The sequence below is a fragment of the Lepisma saccharinum genome, chromosome 28 (genome assembly GCF_977018435.1).
Source record: "Lepisma saccharinum chromosome 28, izLepSacc3.1, whole genome shotgun sequence".
Taxonomy (NCBI): domain Eukaryota; kingdom Metazoa; phylum Arthropoda; class Insecta; order Zygentoma; family Lepismatidae; genus Lepisma; species Lepisma saccharinum.
The window spans coordinates 47,726,089-47,748,445 of NC_139256.1; positions in this window are offsets into that span (position 1 = coordinate 47,726,089).

Below are 22,357 nucleotides of genomic sequence, written 5' to 3' on the forward strand. Positions count from 1 at the left end.
AAATTACATTAAAATCGAAACAAGTTTTTTAAAAAAATCTGTATGTTAAGAGGTTAAGTAAGTAATGTAAGTATGTAAGTAAAATAATAACAACAAACATTGAAATAACCATTTCTTGCTGAGGATTCGAACCTGCGACACCTGACATTTCAGAGCGAGCTAAGATAACAATCGGGAAATTATGCTTGTAAGTAATGTTTTCACCCAAAAACAGTTCTACCACCTCAAAAACATTGCTTCAATCCGAAATTATCGCATTCCTGCGACAACGTATGTCAATCTCAATTGGCCCTTTCAACAATTATCACAAATTCCTGTAACCGAAATAATATTATATGTGAAATATAGAATTTTAGGTTGACATTTTTAGAAGGACAGTGGACCCCTTGACCATATCCATCCCTCTCCTCTCCTCTCTTTCTCGCCCATGATGTCGAAGAAAGACAAAGAGGACTTTTATAATCGCTGATATTTAGAGTAAATACAAAATATCACTTGGTAGTTTGCTTTTCCCCTAGTGTGATTTGATTTTTTTAAATTTTGATTTGGCGATTTATGTCCACTTCATGCACAGTAATGCTAATCGGGACAGTTTAAAGTGGGATCCAAACCACTGCGAGCCTCCACCGGGTATCGAACCCAGGATCCCTTCATTACAAGGCAGTGACGCTACCACTGGGCCATCGTTCCCCAGTGTGACTGGACACCTTCAGAGTAAGATAGACCCAATTAGGCGACTTAGCTCTTTTCTGTCAATTGAATATGGCAACACTGATCTGTATCCGGTAAGGATCACAGGCAACTGTGCCGGCTAAACAGGCATGGCAATAACCCGCCTCCTCCTCCTGCCGTAACAGTCTTTGCCGCTACGCGAAGTCTTCCTTGCGGTGGCTCAGGGCCCTTTCCTCATGTTGCCTGAGGAGGGTACCGGATCAGTCCTCCTCTTCACTTTTGCCGGTGTCAGAAAAAATGTCAGTGTGCAAAGTTTACTTTACGACAATATTACCAGTTTGTGTACGTAATAATATTTTAAGACAGGTTCTTCAATTCTTTATATTTTGGTGTTACCTGCGGTAACAGCGGCTACATGTACTCCATGCCTCTGGATAAATGTACCAATAATAATAACAATAATGGCATTATTATTACTACTACTACTAATGGTGGTAGTATCAAAGATTTGAAATATTTTTTCAATTTCACATTAGCAAATAATGGAAAACAAGCAAACAAACTGTATTTTTAATGGCAGAAAATGAATGATAAATGCATTCTGAAAATAATTATTTTTGTAATGTATAACTTTCATGTACAATATATGTTTTACACATGCAATATGGACACAAAATAAGAAAATACGTATGTAACATGCTAACACTAAGTTGCATACATATTCAGTACCTATATATAAACATATTATTTAAATGCATTACATTACAGAAAACAACTACATTGCAAGCAAGAAAATTTTTATATACAATTTTTGCAATTGAAAGCAATATTGATTTAATAGGACGCAAATAAATTTAATTTCACTGGATGCCATGGCATTATTTCAGTGACGTGCGGTGATGTCGACACTTGGGGTAGCAATCAGTGGCGTGCCCAAGGGAGGTTTGTGTGGGTCATAATCCCCCTCCCCCCTTTAGGGCCCAGTATTCCTAAAAATAGAACATCAAAGAAAGGAAAGGATTGCAAAATGAGGAAGGACTACTGAAAAGAAGCACACGTTAATCCCACCCACTTTCGAAAATACAAAACATGTTGATTTGACTATTAAGCCAGAGATCCCGGGTTCGAACCCCTACCTGGGCATGGGTGTTATTTGTGTTTGTCCCTTCATCAATTTTATCATATCATCATGTTGTTCATAAAAGCTAATTGGGACTGGACCTACAGTTTAAAGAGGGATCGAAACCACCATGTGCCTCCACCGGGTACCGATCTGGGGCCACCTGCACTCCCCCACGGAGGTCGGCCGACAACAAAGTTGAGTGGAAAGCTCTAACTATTCGGATACGTGGGTATCGGTAAAGCAAACTGCGTATTTACTGAGTGGGACGTACATTTCAATTGGATTTTTGAAACACCATATTTGTATGTAATTAACGTTTTTCTAAAAAAAAAAATTGCATTGCTTGATTTCCCTAATTTCTCCATCTCACGATCTCGTTACTGAAGGATCCGACCTCGAGCCCTGGCCTGTGCATGAGTGTTCCTTTGTAGCCACTTTTCATCCGTTCAATTTAATCAACGTTCATCGTCATGGCAGAATTTAGGTAAAGTGATGGAAAAGCAACGCTAAAGAAAGGAGGGGTAGGGACATACAAATAATTGCAGGGCACTGTGAAATCAGGAGTCCAGAGTTCTCTGTTTACGATTGTCCCTCGTGACTTCCATAAGGTCATTAGCTACTTATCGCGATTAAATCTATATAGTTAGAAAAAGCGATGGGAGGTGGCAAAAATTCAATATATTAGAGGAGATAAACAGGTAACAAAACACATTTTTTTCTACTTTCTTCACTGATATTCATTTGGCTCTTTGAATTCTGGGATACAATTTTCATTTCAAATTATTTTATTATTCACTGCAGAGTACAACACACAGGAACAAGAATGCGCGGTTGTCACGGGTTTGAATCCCGGCCTGAATTGTTCTTTGTGAGGTCCCTTCATCAATTTCATTATATCATCACTCATCCTCATTTTCGCGATAACCAAATGTGGCAGAAAAGTGAGGTAAAATAAACCAAACCAATTAGAACGTGCGTTTTCTTGCCCAAATTAATACATCCGTATTTATGACTGTTTAGCTTACCAATTTTTTATTGGAGGCCAAATTATTAGTATATTTAAATAAAACACTACTAAAACGAGAGCTAGATATTTGTTATTTAATCATTATATATTATATATTTGAAAAAAAGAGAAAAGAAACCATAACATTTTTGTCTGCACATAATACAAGTACGTTTTCATTCATATACAAATAAAACTACATCCCATATTATACATACATATTGTACACTTCGCAACATCTTATTTGACCGCCCTGAAAAATTTCAAAGTCGTAAATTTGGCAGCATAGCGCTTCAGAGCCAACTAAGAGTAGCCAACTTTGCAACATTTCTTCTTCCTGAATGAAAATGCTCGTGATTTTTTTTCATTCTTTCACATTCCATAAAGTAAAGATACCCTAAAGCAGTAATAAAATATATGAGTAGACAAAAAAATGTTAAGTAGAAATACGAATGTTGCAAATATTTCAAGATTCTTCGTTCTGAATTTGAAAATAGGAAAATGTATGTGCATTGTGAAACACTGAACAGGTTCTCATCCACCTGGAAAGAATTGCGGTCACATTTGAATGCAAGATGGCAAATTTATGGTGATTTTATGCGAAATGTTTAGTAAAGATACCTTGCACAACACTAAACGATTCTGCAAAGTGTGTCTTTTCCCTGGTTCTTGGAGAAAAATGGTTCGAAACTCCGGCACAATGTTGCTTCAACTGAGATTAACGTGATTTAATGAGCTCTGTATTAGCAATCTCCTGGAGTAGTTGGTTAGATGACTGCATTTCCGTTTTTTTATTGTTTTCGTCAAGATCGAAACATCGTAGGTTCAAATCCCACCCTTTCCTTATTATTTTTTCCTTTTTTTTACCAAGTACGAAGTGTTCTAATAACGTAATATAATATTATATGATATTACTGTAAATATTTATGTGATGCATGCTCAGTGGCGGCGATTGGGTTTCAAAACTGATGGGGCAAGGTGGGAGGGAGGGGGGAGGACAAGGACAGTTTCTTTCCCTTGGTAGATAATGTTTAGCATAGTGCTGGGTCATCTGCCCCTCCACACTCCATAATCGTCGCCACTGTGCATGCCTCAAGTAATACTTCTACTAATGTTTTTAATCTTTCAGTGATTGGCAGGATTTTAGGAAATACTTTTCCTTTCATTCAGCTGTTATAAGTTAACACATATTAAGAACTTACATGTCAACTTTCTGCATCCGGAAATGCTGGACATAAATCGCATAAATATCAACAGAAATATCCAAGAAACGTAGATAAGCATTCTCGTCCAAAGCCGTTTACTTCCCGAAAAAGATTTTGCAAAGAAGTAGGTTTGAACCCATGACCTTCCAATCCATAAGCAAACGATCCCCCTACACCACACGGTTCACGTTATTTTATGCACTCGGTTCGGATCCCACTTTAAACTGTCCCGGTTAGCCTTACTATGCATAAAGTTGACTTAAAACACCAAATCAACCAATTCACCTCCTTTCAGAGTTGGCCCTCTATGATACAGTAGTCGGCCAGCATCCGAAAATACAGTTCTGCTTCGCGTATACCAGAGTGTAATTGCATTTACTATTGTGACTAATTTTACTTTAAAACTACAGATTAAAGCGATAATAGTGTCCAGAAAAAGAACCTCAAAGTAGATCTTCACACAAAGTATTTTAATCCATTGCCAAACATTTCAGTTAAGAATAATATTATGCTTTTCCATTGACCGTATTTTCGATTCATGGTGAATTTGCTAAAAGGACCATGTCAAGACATCTAAATATGTAAGTGTTACTAGTAAATGCATTTAAAATGCACGAAACAACAGGGGAGGAAAAAAATAAACCTCAAAAATAAGTAAAAATGCAACAAAAACTGTTAAAAATACTGACAAATAAACTAAAAGCCAAAAAAGGCCGAAAAATGAAAAAAATGTAAAATAGAAAGTGTTTTCTGGCTCTAACTGAAGGGAAACGGACATGATATCAGGTTTAGCATTCTTTTTAATGGTCGGAAAAAAGTTGATTTTTCATCAACTTCCGGACCCTAATTAGTAATTATGACCATTGAAAAAGTTGGAGGTAGCTTACTTAAAATTTTTCTTGCTGAGGGATCATATAGTCCCATATCTCCACTTCATAATAAAGAAAAACATCAAGTTCATATTTCGAAAATGACTTGGAGTTTTCCACCACGAAAATATGTTTTTCATAGTTTGAAGTTCGTTAGTATTATCTTTCAAGGTTTCCATTGTTTTAATTTCACACATATTTTATATTTCATACGTTCCTCTCTCTTTTCATACAGTCTTTGGAAAAGAGCTGAAGTTTCTTGTCAAACGGGGTCTGGTTCAAATGACTCCTTTTCGCTCTCCTGTTCCTACTTTAAAAAAAAAAAAAAAATACTTCGTAACTAAACGATTGCTTGTTCAAAAAACGGAATTTTTACACAATTTACAAAATATGACAAAACGCCAATAGACATGTTCATCATTTTTCCCTTTCAGCGTTTCTCGATTTTATCTGAATTTGTTTCCTCATGAAAATTGCCATGAGGAAATTATTGATATGACATTATGTGTGAATTGGTTTCTTCAAACTGGTAGCAAATTTTAACATGAGCTACCTGGAGAAGAGGTAGCGTGCTTGATTCTTACGAGGGAAGTCGTAGGTTCGATTCTCCACCTAGGCAGGATTTTTTTCAGGAGTATATCGTTGGGTGTAAAGTTTATCCACCGTGCTAAGAAGATAACATTGGTCTCTGTATTTCACGAGAGGAAAGGAAATAGTAAGAGAAAGTTATTTCGATGATAGGAGGAAGTCACATGCCACGTGGAATGCGCAGAATCAAGTTATGTAGAGCTAAGTCTGTAATGGTGGTTTCGAATATTGCAAAGTTAGTGCGGAAAGTTTGTTATATCTGATACTCGTACTTTCTGTTCAAAGAAGACAAACATTTGAGATACAAAGCCGTGATGAATTAACGATCATTATGAGGTTTTGAATTTTTTGTTTGTCACTCACTATATAAATACTTAGGGCTATTAGTAGTTTCTTATCGAATCGGCCTTCGTCGCAATAACAATTTACTTACATTAATTAGCGATTTACTAGATTACTAGATGCATGGTAAGATGGTGGTGAGGGGATTGAAAACAGTCATTACGAAGGAACGGACATAAAATTACCAATCTTAGCAATTTGAACTCATTAAACGCTCTCCTTCATTACAGTACTGCACTACAACACTACTTAACATAACTGTATATCTTTCTTTAATATATCGAAATCAAATAATCAATATTTTAGGTGTCAGTGAAGAACAAACACATTTTTGCATCCTGAATACATATATGTGATTTGTGAATTAATCATGATGTGTGTGTTAACACAACATATGAACAATAACTAAAAAGAAAAGTTTTAACTTTAAATCCTGGAAATCTCCAACTTCTAAGGGGAAATATGCGCAGAAGGGACGTCCCTCAAGTGTGCATCGGATTCATTTTTTAAATATTCTAATATCAACGGTATCTGTTCAGCAAATAAAAAAAATAAAAAAGAAAGAGGAGAGGGTGGGATTTGAACCCGCGACCTTTCACGCTTGATGAAAAATAAGGATATCAGCGCCTAACCAACTGCTCTACGTTAAATTACTGACGTTATATGTTGACGTTTATGAAGACTCCCACCTTCCTGTGTTTCAAGCACATTTTCTCGACAAGTCGTGTAAAATATATGTTTTTGAGAACTGTTCGATATTTTGCAAGCTATTGTCAATAAAATGTCGCATAAACTCCTCACAAATTTGCTTCTTTCTGCACAAACTTGATGGCAATTTCCTCCAGGTGGAGAAAAACTCTATTCAGTGTTTCAAACCCCCCAAATTGCAAGTCGAGCAAGTAGAATCGTAAATATCCTTCAAGGTTCTTTTCCCAATTTGTTATTTCTGTTTGACTGCGTATTATAATAGCGGTTTATAGTTTCTAAGTTCATGGAAAGTGTTAAATTGAAAACCTATCACCGCAGCGTTTTTCGTCTAGTGGAAGGACCTACTCAAAGTTGGCTACTCTCAGCTGGAGCTGAAGTGCAATGTTGCTAAGTTTACAATTTCGGGACTTAGAATTCTTTCTGGGCGGTCAAATAAGATGTTGTGAAGTGTACAATGTTTAAAAGGTTGTGTAAATACAGAGAACATAAGTACTGTAGAAAATTTTCCCCTGAGTTCTTTAGAGGATTTTCAAAGGAGATAGACTGGAGGACCTGAAACCACGGGCTTTCAACCATTGAAGCGGGGATGAGGGGGCAAGGGAAGTACAGGCAGAAATCTTTCCATTCGCTTCGGACGGTTGTCTATACCTGGATCTGGTAAGGCGGAAGAAGAGCCAGCTAGGGTGTCCAGCCTTGCCAGCTGATCACATCGAGGGACGAGCAGCACGTGGAAAAAAGTGTTGCATATGAACTGAGGCTTCAAGGCAATAAATATTGTGATTTGAAAATAATTAGAGACGTGAGATTGATTGATCTATCTCTGCTAGACTAGCTACTCCTTAGTGCACGTCACTGCATTATTTACATCGCTCGGCATCCATGGCCGACTCCTGCTGCCCCCTAGCTACGGCTCTGAACTTGACGAAACTGAGAAAAGAAGGTATTGTGTGCGAAGCAAGCAAGAAAATTTTACGAAATGGATTTTTATTTGCATATAATTTGAAATCAAATTGCTCCTCTGTGCCCCCTATCCCCTTGCAGGTGCCCTTGGCCATCAATGTTTGCTTCTCTAGAATTGATTTCCATCGAAGGTTGGGGTGGCAATGCACCATCCCCTCTGTGCTTGCACCACTGAATGCAAGTTAACCCAAAAATAGAAAACAGAACATTTTTGCACATCACAAATGCATTTCGAAAAAAGTTGGAAGAGATTAAAAGCAATGGATTGTCCCGACATCTGGAAGCCTTGCATCAATGGTTACAAAATTGAAATTACCAGACTTCTGGAGTCTGCTTCTCTCCACAAACAACCCATTCTTTTATGCAAGTACAAAATCGAAATTATAGAAACCGAAAAAACGTCAATGATTTTCTGTAAGTTTTTATAAGTTCACATTACATTTCATAGTTCGAGGTGGGTGTGGTCCTGGCAGACAGGTATGGTTTTTGCATTTTTTTCATCAGTACAAAAACAGAAGAGAAAAAATGTCACTATGTAATTGTGAAGTGCAAAATGTTTTGGTTCCTTAGCAAAATGTGCAAGTGCCTTCATCTTTAGCTCCTTCTTATTTGATTGTTGAGTTTGCCAATAACTGACAAAGTCTGAAGCAACATTACACAAACAAAAGTTTATGACCTTTAAACTTTGCATTTTTCTGTTGTAAAGGACTTGAACTTCCTGTTTCTTTACAATTGTTGTCAAGAATAGAGAATATGGGCTCAAGCATCGGCTTCTACGTATTACAAACGTTATTTTGGCAATGTTGGAAGACAGTCCCAAGTCGAGCAGCCCATTGCTAATCCCACCCTCGCTACTAGTTACACCAGAAGCAACAATTTTGTGGTATATGTCCGGAATTCCAAGATAAGTGCAATCAATTGTTTTAAACTCAAGTGTTACATACTGGTGTCTTATATTATTAAAAATATATTTTTTTACAATTTTAAGTCCATATTGAACTCCATATTTTGGTGAAAATAAGTAAATATGTATTTACATATTTAGCACATTTTTACTCCATTAAATCTATTCCCTGTTAATCACAATCCCGATAATAACGAACATGAGCTACTCTTGCCATCTGTAAGAGCTCCTGTGTGATATTAACGAAGTTTACCCTGCCCTCTTATACATGATTAAAATAACATAATACGAAATGTGGCCTTCGGCAGTAATATTAGAACTTTTCGGTAATTGAAGAAAGCTAATACTCAAGAGATGGTAGGGCCTCAACAATGGCACAGTGGTAGCGTCGTCGCCTTGTAAACAACAGGTCCCGAGTTTGATACCCGGTGGGGAGACATAGTTGCTCGGATCCCACTTTAAACTGTAGGTCCAGTTCAAATTAGCCTTTCAGTGTATAAAGCAGACTTAAAACAGCAACTCAATCAATCAAGAGATAGCACTGGTAGGAGAAATGGTACAAAATATGCCTTCCTTTAGTCGAATTGAAAAAAAAAAAAAACACTCACTGGGAAGTTGTCAAGGAGTAACAATTTTTTTAAAAAATCACAAATTGCAGTTGTGCAAACCAAAAAAACATTATTGAAAGACAACGTTTTGATCACTGGATACATCCATGTCTTAACAAGAGTTTGAAGCTGGGATCTCTGGTTTTGTAAGATACTAAGCATGATCTAAACCTGATGCTTCCATATTTGTTTATTTATCTATTTGGTCTAGGAATTAATTCGTGCGGTTGTTACCCACACATTGAAGCTGTAGTTCAAACACAAAATACATAAATACCTTAAGAAAATATTGTCCATCGCAAGCCACCACTTTCGCCCATCTGTCAGGCAAGTTATGGATTCCGTGGCAAAAGAAGTACTCATCCTTTGAAGCGATCCAGTCAGAGACCCATTTTTCGATATCTTCTGAAGAAGTGAACCGCTGTCCAATCAAATTCTTATTCATGCAATGGAACAAGTAGTAGTCCGAAGGAGCAACGTCTGGTGAATACGGTGGGTGGGGTAAAACTTCCCATCCGACATTTTCTAAATAGGTTTTGACCAGTTTTGCGACATGTGGGCGAGTGTTATCATGTTGAAAAATAAGTTTATCATGTCTGTTCTCCCATTCTGGTCGTTTCCTGGCCAGAGCTTGCTTCAAACGCATTAATTGTTGTCGATAACGTTCTCCATTAATAGTTTCACCCGGTTGCAGCAGCTCATAGTACACCACACCTTTCATATCCCACCATATGCACAGCATAACCTTTGCACGGTGAATAACTCGTTTCGGTTGTGATGGACCTGGTTCACCTGGCATCACCCAGGCCTTTTTTCGTTTTGGGTTCTCGTAATGGATCCACTTCTCATCGCCAGTAACAATGCGATGCAAAAACCCCTTTCTTTTCTGTCTTTGAAGCAGCAATTCGCAAATGGTTTTTCGTCTTTCAACGTCTCTGTGTTTCAATTCATGTGGAACCCAATGTGACATCTTTTGAATCATTCCCATGGCTTTGAGGCGTTTGGAAACTGTTGTTTGATCAATGCCTAATGCTTCTGCAAGTTCTTCCTGCATTTAACACGAATCCTGATCGAGCAATGCTCTCAATTTTTCGTCTTCAAATTTTTTTGGCTGTCCAGGTCGCTCTTGGTCTTCCAGGCCGAAATCACCACTTCTAAACCGTGCAAACCACTTCTGACATGTTCGCTCAGCTAGCGCATGGTCACCATACACTTCCACCAAAATACGATGACTTTCGGTAGCACTTTTCTGCATGTTAAAGTAATGAAGCAGAACACCCCGCAAAAACACTTTATCTGGCACAAACTGCGCCATGTTCAGTTGACTACAAAATGCTGTTGTTGACGCGTCAATCAACTTCCCTATACTACGAACGATGCACGCTGACAGGAGTTTTCAACGCATGTGTGGATACACGGAACTGTGGGATGATACGCTCGTTACGTCATCTCTTGTCCAGGTGCAAGAATTAATTCCTAGACCAAATAATTAGCTGTTAATTTTTAATTAAATATTCCTAACTTATGTGGGATAATTCCTCCTCCTGCTCCTGAAGTGGTGAACGAAGAGATTGTGTGCTCCAATGAATCCTAGTACAATGTGTAGTGTAGTAAAGAGTTGATTAAGCCTTTGGTATATGTTGTTTATATGCTTCTACATTCACCGGCCTTTTCTTCCTGGGAGATTGGCATTAAGTGAAGGAATGTATTCTGGGTTGTAGCAATTCCATTGAAAGTTAATGGGATTGTTACAACCCAGAAGTGTCCGTGACTGTACCTTCCAGTTCAAAGATACGTGTAATAAAAATTGTTAATCAAAACAAAACAGGCACGTCCGAGGCTCTTCACATGTACCTTTTCCTTATTGAAACCTCCCGAGGGGAACTCAATCTTTGGGAAACCATCAGCAGCACAAGTAGACCATACCAAATGTTAAGAAATTAAAGCATCTAGAAACTATTCGTTGTTGTAATTAAAAGCTATGAACTTTACTGATTGATTGGGTTTATTTACTTCACTTTTCTGCCACTTTTGGCTAATCTCGAAGATGAGGATGAATGATGTGATGAAACTGATGAAGGGACACTCACAAAGAACATCCATGCACAGCCCAGTGAACCTGGGACCTCTGGCATCATAACGTGATGTGCTAACCACATCATTACGGTGGTCGGCGATATGAACTTTACACTGATCTTGGGGGGAAAATTGTTGGAATTATTTCAGTTTGAGTTACACTTGCTTTACTTTTATTTTTTTTTCAGAATTTGTTTAGTGTACTTACAGCAGATCAAGACTGATAAATACTTTGTAACCAAGCATTAAAAAGCTACTTGCTTCATACAATCAGCAGTTATGATAACAGTAGGCAAATATTCAATGTTATTTTCTTCCTGTATCTGTATCATGTGTTGTTTTACAGACTGGAATTATGATGATGCTGAAGCAGATCTGCTTATTGGCATCCTTGTAACAGTTTGTAGACCTCCTTTTTTTTTCGATCCTGATGCATGTAAAGTGCATCACTAGTTATTTATTAATTATGCTGCACACAACAGGCATCTGCCCTTTTACAGTGAACCACAAATTTGTTACGTTTGGAGATTTATATAAAAAAAATATTATATACACATTTCAAATGTAAAAATACATATAAATGTTACATATATCATCCTTATACAGGATGAGCCACCTAAAATTATGACCGGAAATATTTTGTGAACAACAATAAATATTGAAAAACTGCTTTCGCAGATATATAGGTATATTTTCTTAACTACATAAGAAAATATGGTTTTCAACCAGTGGTGGCCCATGAGAAAAATATTTAGTGGTTCTGCAAAAAAAAAAAAAAAAAACTTAAAGTATGAATTTTGGTTCTAAGGTATATATGCACATCAGAAGTACTTGATCATGCAGTCAGAGGAAGAAAGAAGCCATTTTGATTAAGAGAATTTTTTTTTTTTAATAAAAAAGTGCCATACAAACATACCTTATCGTTTGTAAATGAACTCCACTTGACGTTCCTTTTGCTGAGCAAAATGGTCCGTAACACACTCATTGAAGTTATAGATGGTAGATACGAAATCACATTCTATGGAGAGCCCACTCTTGCCCCCAGAAGAGCCGATGCATTGAGATGATCCTGACACATGGAACTTCGTAGAAAAGTCTTGACTCTCTTTAGGGTTGAGAAAAACGCTCTGCTTCAGCAGTTGTCATCGGGGTTGTAATTAGTATATTATTCATAGTTCTTGCACTAAACACACAAAACAAAGAGATCACAACACACAATATTTACAAATCCATGTGGGTCTCCCCGATGGTGTAGTGGTAACATCATCCCCTTGTCATAGGCGTGCGTAGGGGTTGGGGGGGGGGCAGTTTCGCCCCTAATCATAGACGTTCGCAGATTTTTTTCAGCGAAGGGACAAGCAAGGTATTTTTTCATGGGGCATATTACCCCGATAATGGTGTTGCCCCCTCACAAAACACCACTTGAATTTGAAATTATCGCATAATATAATATGACTGAAATCAAATTATATGTGTAAAATATATACTTTTAGGTTGGCATTCGTTTTCGAAGGGGGAGGGATGGTCATCCTTGCCTCTCCTTCCAGACGTTCCATGCCCCTATATTATTATACGTTCACTTAGTGTAGAGGAATCTTATTGCTGTTATTAAACAATATTATACTCTTAAAGAAAATGAAGTATTTTCAAGCTGATGAAAGTTTGAAGCAACTATGGGGGAAGGAGGTTCAGTGGCGCAACCACAGGGGGCAGGGGGGCATAGCTTTTTCCCAACTATGGACAGAAATCAATTCTAGGGGAACAAACATTGAAGTAAAAGAATGCAAGACTAGCAGAATCTAAGAGTAGCAGGACAAAAGGATACTGAAGATGGAATTAGTTTTCACGTCTTTCTTGCGTTATTTCTTTCGGACGGCCAGGAGCCCCTGCAGTGGGGCACAGAGAGGCAATTGCCCACTCGACATCAAATTTTATACAAATAAAAAATGTATTTCGTAAAATTTTCTTGCTCACTTCGTTTGCAATGTCTGCTTTCCTTACAGTCTTGTGAAGTTCAGGGCAGTAGTAGCTAGGGGCCTGCGAGAGTTGTCCCTCTACGCCGAAGGATCTGAATGAGAAAAATTGTAAAAGAGAATGCCATGGCATCCGATAAAATCTTTTGTATGCTATTAAATCAATACTGTTTTCAATTTATACAAATTTGGATCAAAAAATTTTCTTGCTCACTTCGCTCGCAATTTCTTTCTTTCCTGTAATGCATTGTGGATTACCAGAGGGACAAGTAAGAACAACTAAGTACTTCAGACAGTTAGAGCTATAACAATTTGATTTGGAGGAAAAGGAGCGTGCACATTTCAAGACAATTTATATCATTTTTGCATTTGGTTTGTTATGGGGCAAATGAATTGATTATGTAATGTATTTAAATAATATGTTATACACATACACACCCATCAATGCCATAAAACTAAAAGTGAGATAAAATGAGATTTTTCTTTCCCAACTGAACTTTCATCATGGCTTTTGCCCCCCCCCCTAATTAGCCTATGCCCCTTGTAATCAAGGGGTCCCGGGTTCAATACCCGGTGGAGGCACATGGCACAGTGGTTCGAATCCCACTTTAAACTGTAGGTTCAGTCCCAATTAGCCTTTCTGTGCATAAAGTGGACTTAAAACCATAATTCAATCAATCAATCAATTACAAACCCACATACACAAAACTCGCACAGAAAAGACATGAAATTCATAAACACGTCTCACTACCCTCGGCTTTGGACTCTAATAATGTGGTAAACAAAGGGAATTTCAACCTTTCACAATGAATGACCTTCTACTCAGCAGAAGGTAAGAGGCTCGGGCAGAGGCTTGTTATGGCTTCTGAATCAGCAGTGCCAACCCTAGAACAATATTGTTCTTTCTGTAATTAGTATTGCGTCGCCTGAACAATGACGGAATAAAATAAACAAATCGGCTGTATGTCTAGTTTCTAGTTTCATAATTTTACCTTGCTTTTCTACCTATTGAGTTTATCACGAAAATGAATGTGGATAGTAAAAGTAGGTGGTAGAAATTATTTTATATCGCACCTAAAATAGAAATTTTCCTTTCCCAATGGTTGGCAACCCTTCTTCGTTCTGCAAGCCATGCAGCTCAACACCACTCTATCCAAAGCAATGGAAACAGGCTAAAGCACGGGAAAACCTCATATACACGGAGAGGATAGCGACCCGGCGGTTCCAGCACTCAAAGACAAAAAAGCAAGGGAGGCATCTGGGTAGCTTGGTGCATACAACCAATGGTCAAATATCTAAAGAGGAAAATCTCTTGCTTCATGAAATACAAAATAGCTAATTTCCTAAGTAAATTATTTTGATAAAAAATATGGTGGTTCTGCAGCTCTGCAGTTCTTAATGCAATGTTTTCAACACAAACTCAGTTTTTTTTAAAATGGACACCCCTTTTTATTTTTAGCTCATATCAAAGAATGGAAAAGTTCATGAAGAATGGTGTTTGTTACATTGTAATACATCAAGTAGTTCTCAAGTAATTGTAAGGTGAAGTTGATCATGAAGGCACATTCTCATTACTCCTGTCTGCAAAGCCAAGCGTAAATGCCGCCATGCATACAGTTGGCACGCTTGTGCTGAATTTTTCCTTCACTTGCCATAGATCCCAACCTTTTCAGAGTTTGAAAATGCTATTTTCTCAGCAACAGTTCTGATGCAAGTACACTATCCTAAACGTCTGGTTAATCAGTGTAAATTTGGAAAATCAATTTAAAAGAAAGAAAAAAAATGTATAAGGTGCAAAGTTTAATAGTTGAAAACTTCAAGATTTGTCATGACCAAACGAGAAGAGTTGATTGCTCCGATGTACTAAAAATTATGATGTAAATGAATGAATGCCAATTAAAAAATAGAAAGAAGTTAATGTACTAACATTTATGTATTTGGTCTAGGAATTAATTTGTGCGCCTGGACAAGAGATGACGTAACGAGCGTATTGTCCCACAGTTCCGTGTAGCCACACATGCCTTGAAAACTCCTGTCAGCGCGCATCATTCGTAGTATAGGGCAGTTGATTGACGCATCAACAACAGCATTTTGTAGTCAACTGAACATGGCGCAGTTCGTGTCAGATAAAGTGTTTTTGCAGGGTGTTCTGCTTCATTACTTTAACATGCAGAAAAGTGCTACCGAAAGTCATCGTATTTTGGTGGAAGTGTATGGTGACCATGCACTAGCTGAGCGAACGTGTCAGAAGTGGTTTGCACGGTTTAGAAGTGGTGATTTTGGCCTGGAAGACCAAGAGCAACCTGGACAAACAAAAAAAAATTGAAGACGAAGAATTGAGAGCATTGCTCGATCAGGATTCGTGTCAAACGCAGGAAGAACTTGCAGAAGCATTAGGCATTGATCAAACAACAGTTTCCAAACGCCTCAAAGCCATGGGAATGATTCAAAAGATGTCACATTGGGTTCCACATGAATTGAAACACAGAGACGTTGAAAGACGAAAAACCATTTGCGAATTGCTGCTTCAAAGACAGAAAAGAAAGGGGTTTTTGCATCGCATTGTTACTGGCGATGAGAAGTGGATCCATTACGAGAACCCGAAACGAAAAAAGGCCTGGGTGAAGCCAGGTGAACCAGGTCCATCACAACCGAAACGAGATATTCAGTGTGCAAAGGTTATGCTGTGCATATGGTGGGATATGAAAGGTGTGGTGTACTATGAGCTGCTGCAACCGGGTGAAACTATTAATGGAGAACGTTATAGACGACAATTAATGCATTTGAAGCAAGCTCTGGCCAGGAAACGACCAGAATGGGAGAACAGACATGATAAACTTATTTTTCAACATGATAACGCTTGCCCACATGTCGCAAAACCAGTCAAAACCTATTAGAAAATGTCGGATGGGAAGTTTTACCCCACCCACCATATTCACCAGACGTTGCTCCTTCGGACTACTACTTGTTCCATTGCATGAAAAACGATTTGATTGGACAGCGATTCACTTCTTCAGAAGATATCGAAAAATGGGTCTCTGACTGGATCGCTTCAAAGGATGAGGACTTCTTTCGCCATGGAATCCGTAACTTGCCTGACAGATGGGCGAAAGTGGTGGCTCGCGATGGACAATATTTTTCTTAAGGTATTTATGTATTTTGTGTTTGAACTACAGCTTCAATGTGTGGGTAACAACCACACGAATTAATTCCTAGACCAAATATGTAACTGATGACGGAATGTTTAAAATTTATACTTTTTAATTAACAAATATTTGTTAACTCAGAAAGATGTATCAGACCCTTTTAGATAATTTGTTAAAGCTTATGTACAAACTACACATTTTATTGTAACCCGCTGTTGTTGGAACGTAACAACTTTCCTAAGCACAACACATAGTATACAGAAGAGTAACATATTTGTTACGATACACAAATGGCATCAAAAAGGGGTATGTATGTTACAACACACAAATCCACTTCTGAGAATGTTTGTTTCATGCGTCAACTTCACGTTATAATTCGTATCAATCCCTAAGATTGTATGTTTATTTTATTAAGTCTCTCTGAACGCTTCATGTTGACCAGGGCATTCACTTGTTTTTCTCAGCTGTCTCAAGCCTCTTAGGCATGTTTACAATGCGTTGTGTTGTGCCATGCAAACCTCCTGAGCTTTCAGGAACAGGTAACACTTCTGGTTATGGTGTCAGCGGTTTGCATGGTAGCAATTATAATAAACACGATTCGGCGATTCGGCATCGAGGAAGAGCTCGATGGCCAGGGAATATAGAGGTGAGACAAGCTGGGAGATGGCTGACTTTGGAGATTGAGTAGGGAGAGTGAAGGTGGTCAGCAAGTCAGTAGGTGAGGAGTACTACAACGCTCTGGTCAACAAATAGGAGACAAGCTTACAGAGGACTTCGCTATTTTCATTCAGCTAAGAGACTTCAGTTAGACAGGTAATTATCCTACACCCAGCCATGATACAGGTTCAATGGTTCACAAAACACAACGAGTGTCCATTGTCTTTTCAGTAGTTTAATTCCTTTGTGTAATTTGTACCTTTCGCATGCCAAGCGATAACTCGTCATGCTAATGACGAGTGGTCTCATCAAGAGGATGAATGATGAGTAGTTTACATCACCCCATCAATTAACTGGTTCAGATCCCTTCATTCTATAGAATGACACGAATTACTTGAGAACTACTTGACATATTACAATGTAACAAACACCATTCTTAATTATTTTTTTCCATTTTTTCAAATGTACTAAAAAATATGGGGTTTCCATTTAAAAAAAAAAAGAAGTTTGTGTTGAAAACCAAATTTCCTTACATAATTGAACGTTTTGTGTCCACTAATTTCATGAGCACCCTCATACCTCTATATCTGCGAAAGCAGTTTTTCAATATTTATTGTTGTTCACGAAATATTTCCGGTGTTAATTTTAGGTGACACCCTGTATATTACAGTGGAACAAAAGTTGACAATGAATCAAATTTTACACGATTGCACACACACACACACACACACACACACACATATACGCTTATATAAGTGCCTTTCACGGTCAAGTCACCCATGGAGTGACGGCTAGTGTGCTGGGCAGTGAGAGAGTATCTGCTGGCTTTTAGACCCACCAGCTTTGTGCTGACCTTGGCACTGGACATGTCAGTGCCTCAGTATCCATGTAGGTAGTGTCCAGTTTGCACGTGCTTGTAAAGTGTTAAGGTGTTACAGGATGTCTACCAAATTAATAAATCCAAAATTCTTGACCTTTCTTTCCTTATCTTGCCCCCCCCTCCTTTTTCATAACATTTATTTACTTGCCCCCAACTTAGGTATGGTTGCAAAATTAAGAAAATATATATTTTTATTCAATAAAAAAAACCTACCACAAGTGGAAACTGAAGCTGTACTTTAAAAAGAGATTTAGACTTGCTTTATTAGCATGTAAAAATTAATGCTTCAGACTTCATACTGGATGGGGAATGGCCACATTACTTTAATATTTTTACGAAACTTCACACCTACAAGAATGGAATTCTTAAGAAACAAAGTGAACATATCTTAACCACAACTCAATACAATTTTAGATTTCCAAATGTTCAATTTTAACAAATCCTAGTGCAGGTATATAAGAATGTAAATAGCAAGCATTCTTGACCACCAGCATACTTTCTTGACCTAACAAAGAAACATTGAAATGCACTTAATTCCACTGTAGCATACACCACACTAAATCTATGTAATGAAGCAAAATTGTGTGGAGGGAAATAAAGAAGACTCGATACTTTAATATAACAATGCATTTGTTTTAGTGCTCTGTAGTTCTTGGATATGCTTTAGAGCAACAGTGTTTAAACTTTCAATTTCTCTCTCCTCCCACTCACTTAAACAATGATTCATTTTTAATGAGTCTTCAAAATAATATTGTAAAGTTGGTTTGGTTGCCAATAACACAGTATTCGCTCAGCAAATGCATACCAAAAGAAAATGAAAAAGTAACAATAATAATATATCTAGCCATCCCAGGAGTAAGTTCGATTCCAGGAGGATTGCCAAGTCTATTCATGGGTAGGGTTACTAGACCACTGCATGGGGAAAGTAGGACTTCCTATCCCAAAATATAGGACACAAATCATTTGCAGTAAATAATACACTTTACTAGAGCATGTTACAGGTTCAAGGCAAGACACACTCATAGGCCTTACCTTGGCAGAGACTTGCTGATATGCCTTGAACCACACCCATACATCGTACATGCTGCATGAGATGCCAGGAGTTAGCTATTGAAATGGACAAGTCAAATATATAGCAGTGCATTTATATGAGATCTGCAAGGGCTAAGCAAAGTACCTAGTGACATTTTGGATTTTTTGGAGCAAATGTCGATCTATGTGGTTTTCAACCAGAAGCAATTTTCGTCAGTCCAGTCGATGAGAAGAAGCACATAGTTGCTATTTTTGGATCCTGTTCCGAGCATTCAACCAGGCACGTACATTATTGAGAAGAGACCAACGCAGGACATCACGTTTCCTGATCAAACCACATTTGTTGTTTTGCCAGTCACCAAAAAAGCAGATATGTGCGAGTGTTTCTTTGATATGTGCATTAACAGAATTTGAATTTGAATAAAATTAATTGAACTAACAAGGGAGGTTATCTAAGTGTCCCCCTCTGATTTCCACGAAACTTGGCAGGTGTATAGAGGGGCCCAAAGGAAGAAATACCTGTTATTTTGTTTCGGCTAAAAAACTGTTTTAGGGGGAAAAACCTCCCCTCTAATGTCAAGATGAGGACAAATTGAAGTGGGGATCTGACCCCTGTGTCCCCTCCGATTTCCATGAAACTTGGAAGGTGTATAGAAGGGCCCAAAGGAAGAATACGTATTTTTTTGTTTCGGCTAGAAAACTGTTTTAGGGGGCAAAACCTCCCCTCAAATGTCAAGATGAGGACAAATTGAAGTGGGGATCTGGCCCCTATGTGCCCCTCTGATTTCCATGAAACGTGGCAGATGTATAGAGGGGCCCAAAGGAAGAAATATGTGTTTTTCGTTTCGGCTAAAAAAACTGTTTTAGGGGGCAAAACCCCTCTCAAATGTCAAGATGAGGACAGATTGAAGTGGGGATCTGACCCCTGTGTCCCCCTCAGGTTTCCATGCTCTGCTATTGGATTCGTGGAGTGAACATAGTGATATTGTTATGCGAGAGGTGACACCACGGGATAAAAACATTACTCTGTTGACAATACCTAAAGGATTGACTGGCACTCTCCAACCATTAGATGTGTATGGATTTAGAATTTGGAAAAATTTTGTGCGACTGTTTTCCGATCTTGTCCTGTTACTACACACTGACATTAATCTCCACCTACGCAATAACATTATCAAACTACAATCACTCACACATAACCAGTTGTCCTCACCCAGGTTTCGACACGTCTTCCAATATGCATGGTATGAGAGTGGGAATTTTCCCGAAAGGCTACCTCCATTTGAGAATCCGGTGGCATTCTGTTTTGGTGGTGACAGTAATCCGATATGTGATGTTTGTGATGCAGTGGCAGTAATCAGATGTGCATGGTGTAACCGAACATTATGTTTAAATAATTTTTGAGGAGTACCATTACTGTGACGAGTATGTACATTGACACCGTGGAAGCAACAAAATAGGGGCGGTTTTCAATGTGATGCATGGGTGCTTGTCTTTACTTTGTGTTGGCAGATCGGTTACCATAACGTTGTTTCATGTTACTTCCTGGTGGTAATAAATGTTTTATACATGCTGTGTATTCATCTATGGAACTATCCTCTTGTGTCCTTGGCTATGGATATCACCTATATGATATCTAGGTCATGCTTGATAGGGTTATGGTTCCCGTGTGCAGCTATTTTGATGCTCTGTTACCCTGCTTTAATCCGTCTATTGTTATGCCCATGCCTATCCGGGAACAACGGTGTCTATGAATTCGGCATATCTCCTCTACAATTGCACTGCGTTTGGTACCGACAATCCTACAGTTCTGTGCTGTGTGTGTTCCAATTATAATTATATGAGTGTGTTGTTCCTATGCCAGATTTACGTGGTTTCGGAGTCAGATCCCCACTTCAATCTGTCCTCATCTTGACATTTGAGGGTGGCTTTTAACCCCTAAAACATTTCTTTAGCCGATACAAAAAAACAGGCATTTCTTCCTTTGGGCCCCTCTATACACCTTCCAAGTGTCATGGAAATCTGAGGGGGACACAGGGGTCAGATCCCCACTGCAATTTTGCCCCCTCAAACCATTTTTTAGCCGAAACAAAAAATATGTATTCCTTCCTTTGGGCCCCTCTATACATCTGCTAAGTTTCATGGAAATAGGAGTTGGACACTGGGGTCAGATCCCCACTTCATTTTGACATTTGAGGGAGGGTTTTGCCCCCTAAAACAGTTTTTTAGCCGAAACAAAAAAATACGTATTCTTCCTTTGGGCCCCTCTATGGAAATCGGAGGGGGACACAGGGGTCAGATCCCCACTTCAATTTGTCCTCATCTTGACATTAGAAGGGAGGTTTTGCCCCCTAAAACCGTTTCTTCCTTTCGGCCCCTCTATACACCTGCCAAGTTTCACGGAAATCGGAGGGGGACACTTAGATAACCTCCCTTGTAATTATTGCAACGTGCTTGAACCAAATACCAACGTTCGACACAAAAAGAACATCGCAGTTCATCATGGTGTTGAAAGAAACGATGACGTATAGTAAAAGACAAAGAGCAACACCTAGAGGCTAAAAGTCATTCCCCAATTTACCTTTAATTTGAAAGAGAGCATCTAAATAAGAAAAGAGTCTCCAATAACTTGTGAAATATAAGTAATGTGAAAGAGTATGTTCAGAACCATATTTAATCAAAATTGCTTTTGATAAGAAAATATGCTTGTGGGAATAGATTATTTACAGTAAATGTTGAATTCTCATGTTTCCAGCTTTTTTAATATTTGAATTGTTCAGTAATTTGTGGTTTACATACTGTTGAAGACAATTTGGATACAATTATAATACTTGCCAATTTGTAGTAAGAACAACGTGCAATAACTGAAATAAATTTGTTCTTCGTTAAAAGTTAATGGCATTTGTTCTATTTTTATTTATAAACAACCTTTACAAAAGAGTCTAAATGGGCATTGTTGAATTTTGGTATCCATTGCATATGCAAATTTGTGGGCTTAAATTTTAACAATAACACCGAAAAGTTGAGGAAAGCAAAATAAAGTGTTTAAAATGTATTTGGGTAGGTTAAGGAGGCAAGTTTTCATAGTTTTGGAATCACGAAATAATGCAAATTATGCCATTTTTCAGAATAACACCGAATTTTGCACTTTAACGTGAAAAACGCCATGAAATGTGCAATATACACTGGACATAACACTTCCTTTGTTCAAAAAGAACTACCTGAAACTATGAGATCTGTCATTTCTAGTCTAGTTGGTGAAAGTTCGATTCAAAAGAGATTGTCCTTCATTTATCGCAGTTTGGCGGAGAAATGACCAACAATGCTTTGACCTCGTCTTGTAATAGAATTCACTGCGGGGATCTTCTCAGGAGAAAATTTTCAGGGAAAAACACCTGTTGTGTTGCAGGAGGAGGAGGTTAGTGCTGTGGGTGTATGTGTGTGTAAACAAAATGGTATTTTGAGGTCCGAGAGGGATCTTTTGGCATTGTTAGGCAAATTTCAGTCAATCAGAATCACTGAGGCTGCATGGTTTTGGCATCGTCTTGCATTTCCTTTTCCTTCTGTGGTGAACTTCACAGCATGCCAAAACCAGCAGTAAATGTATT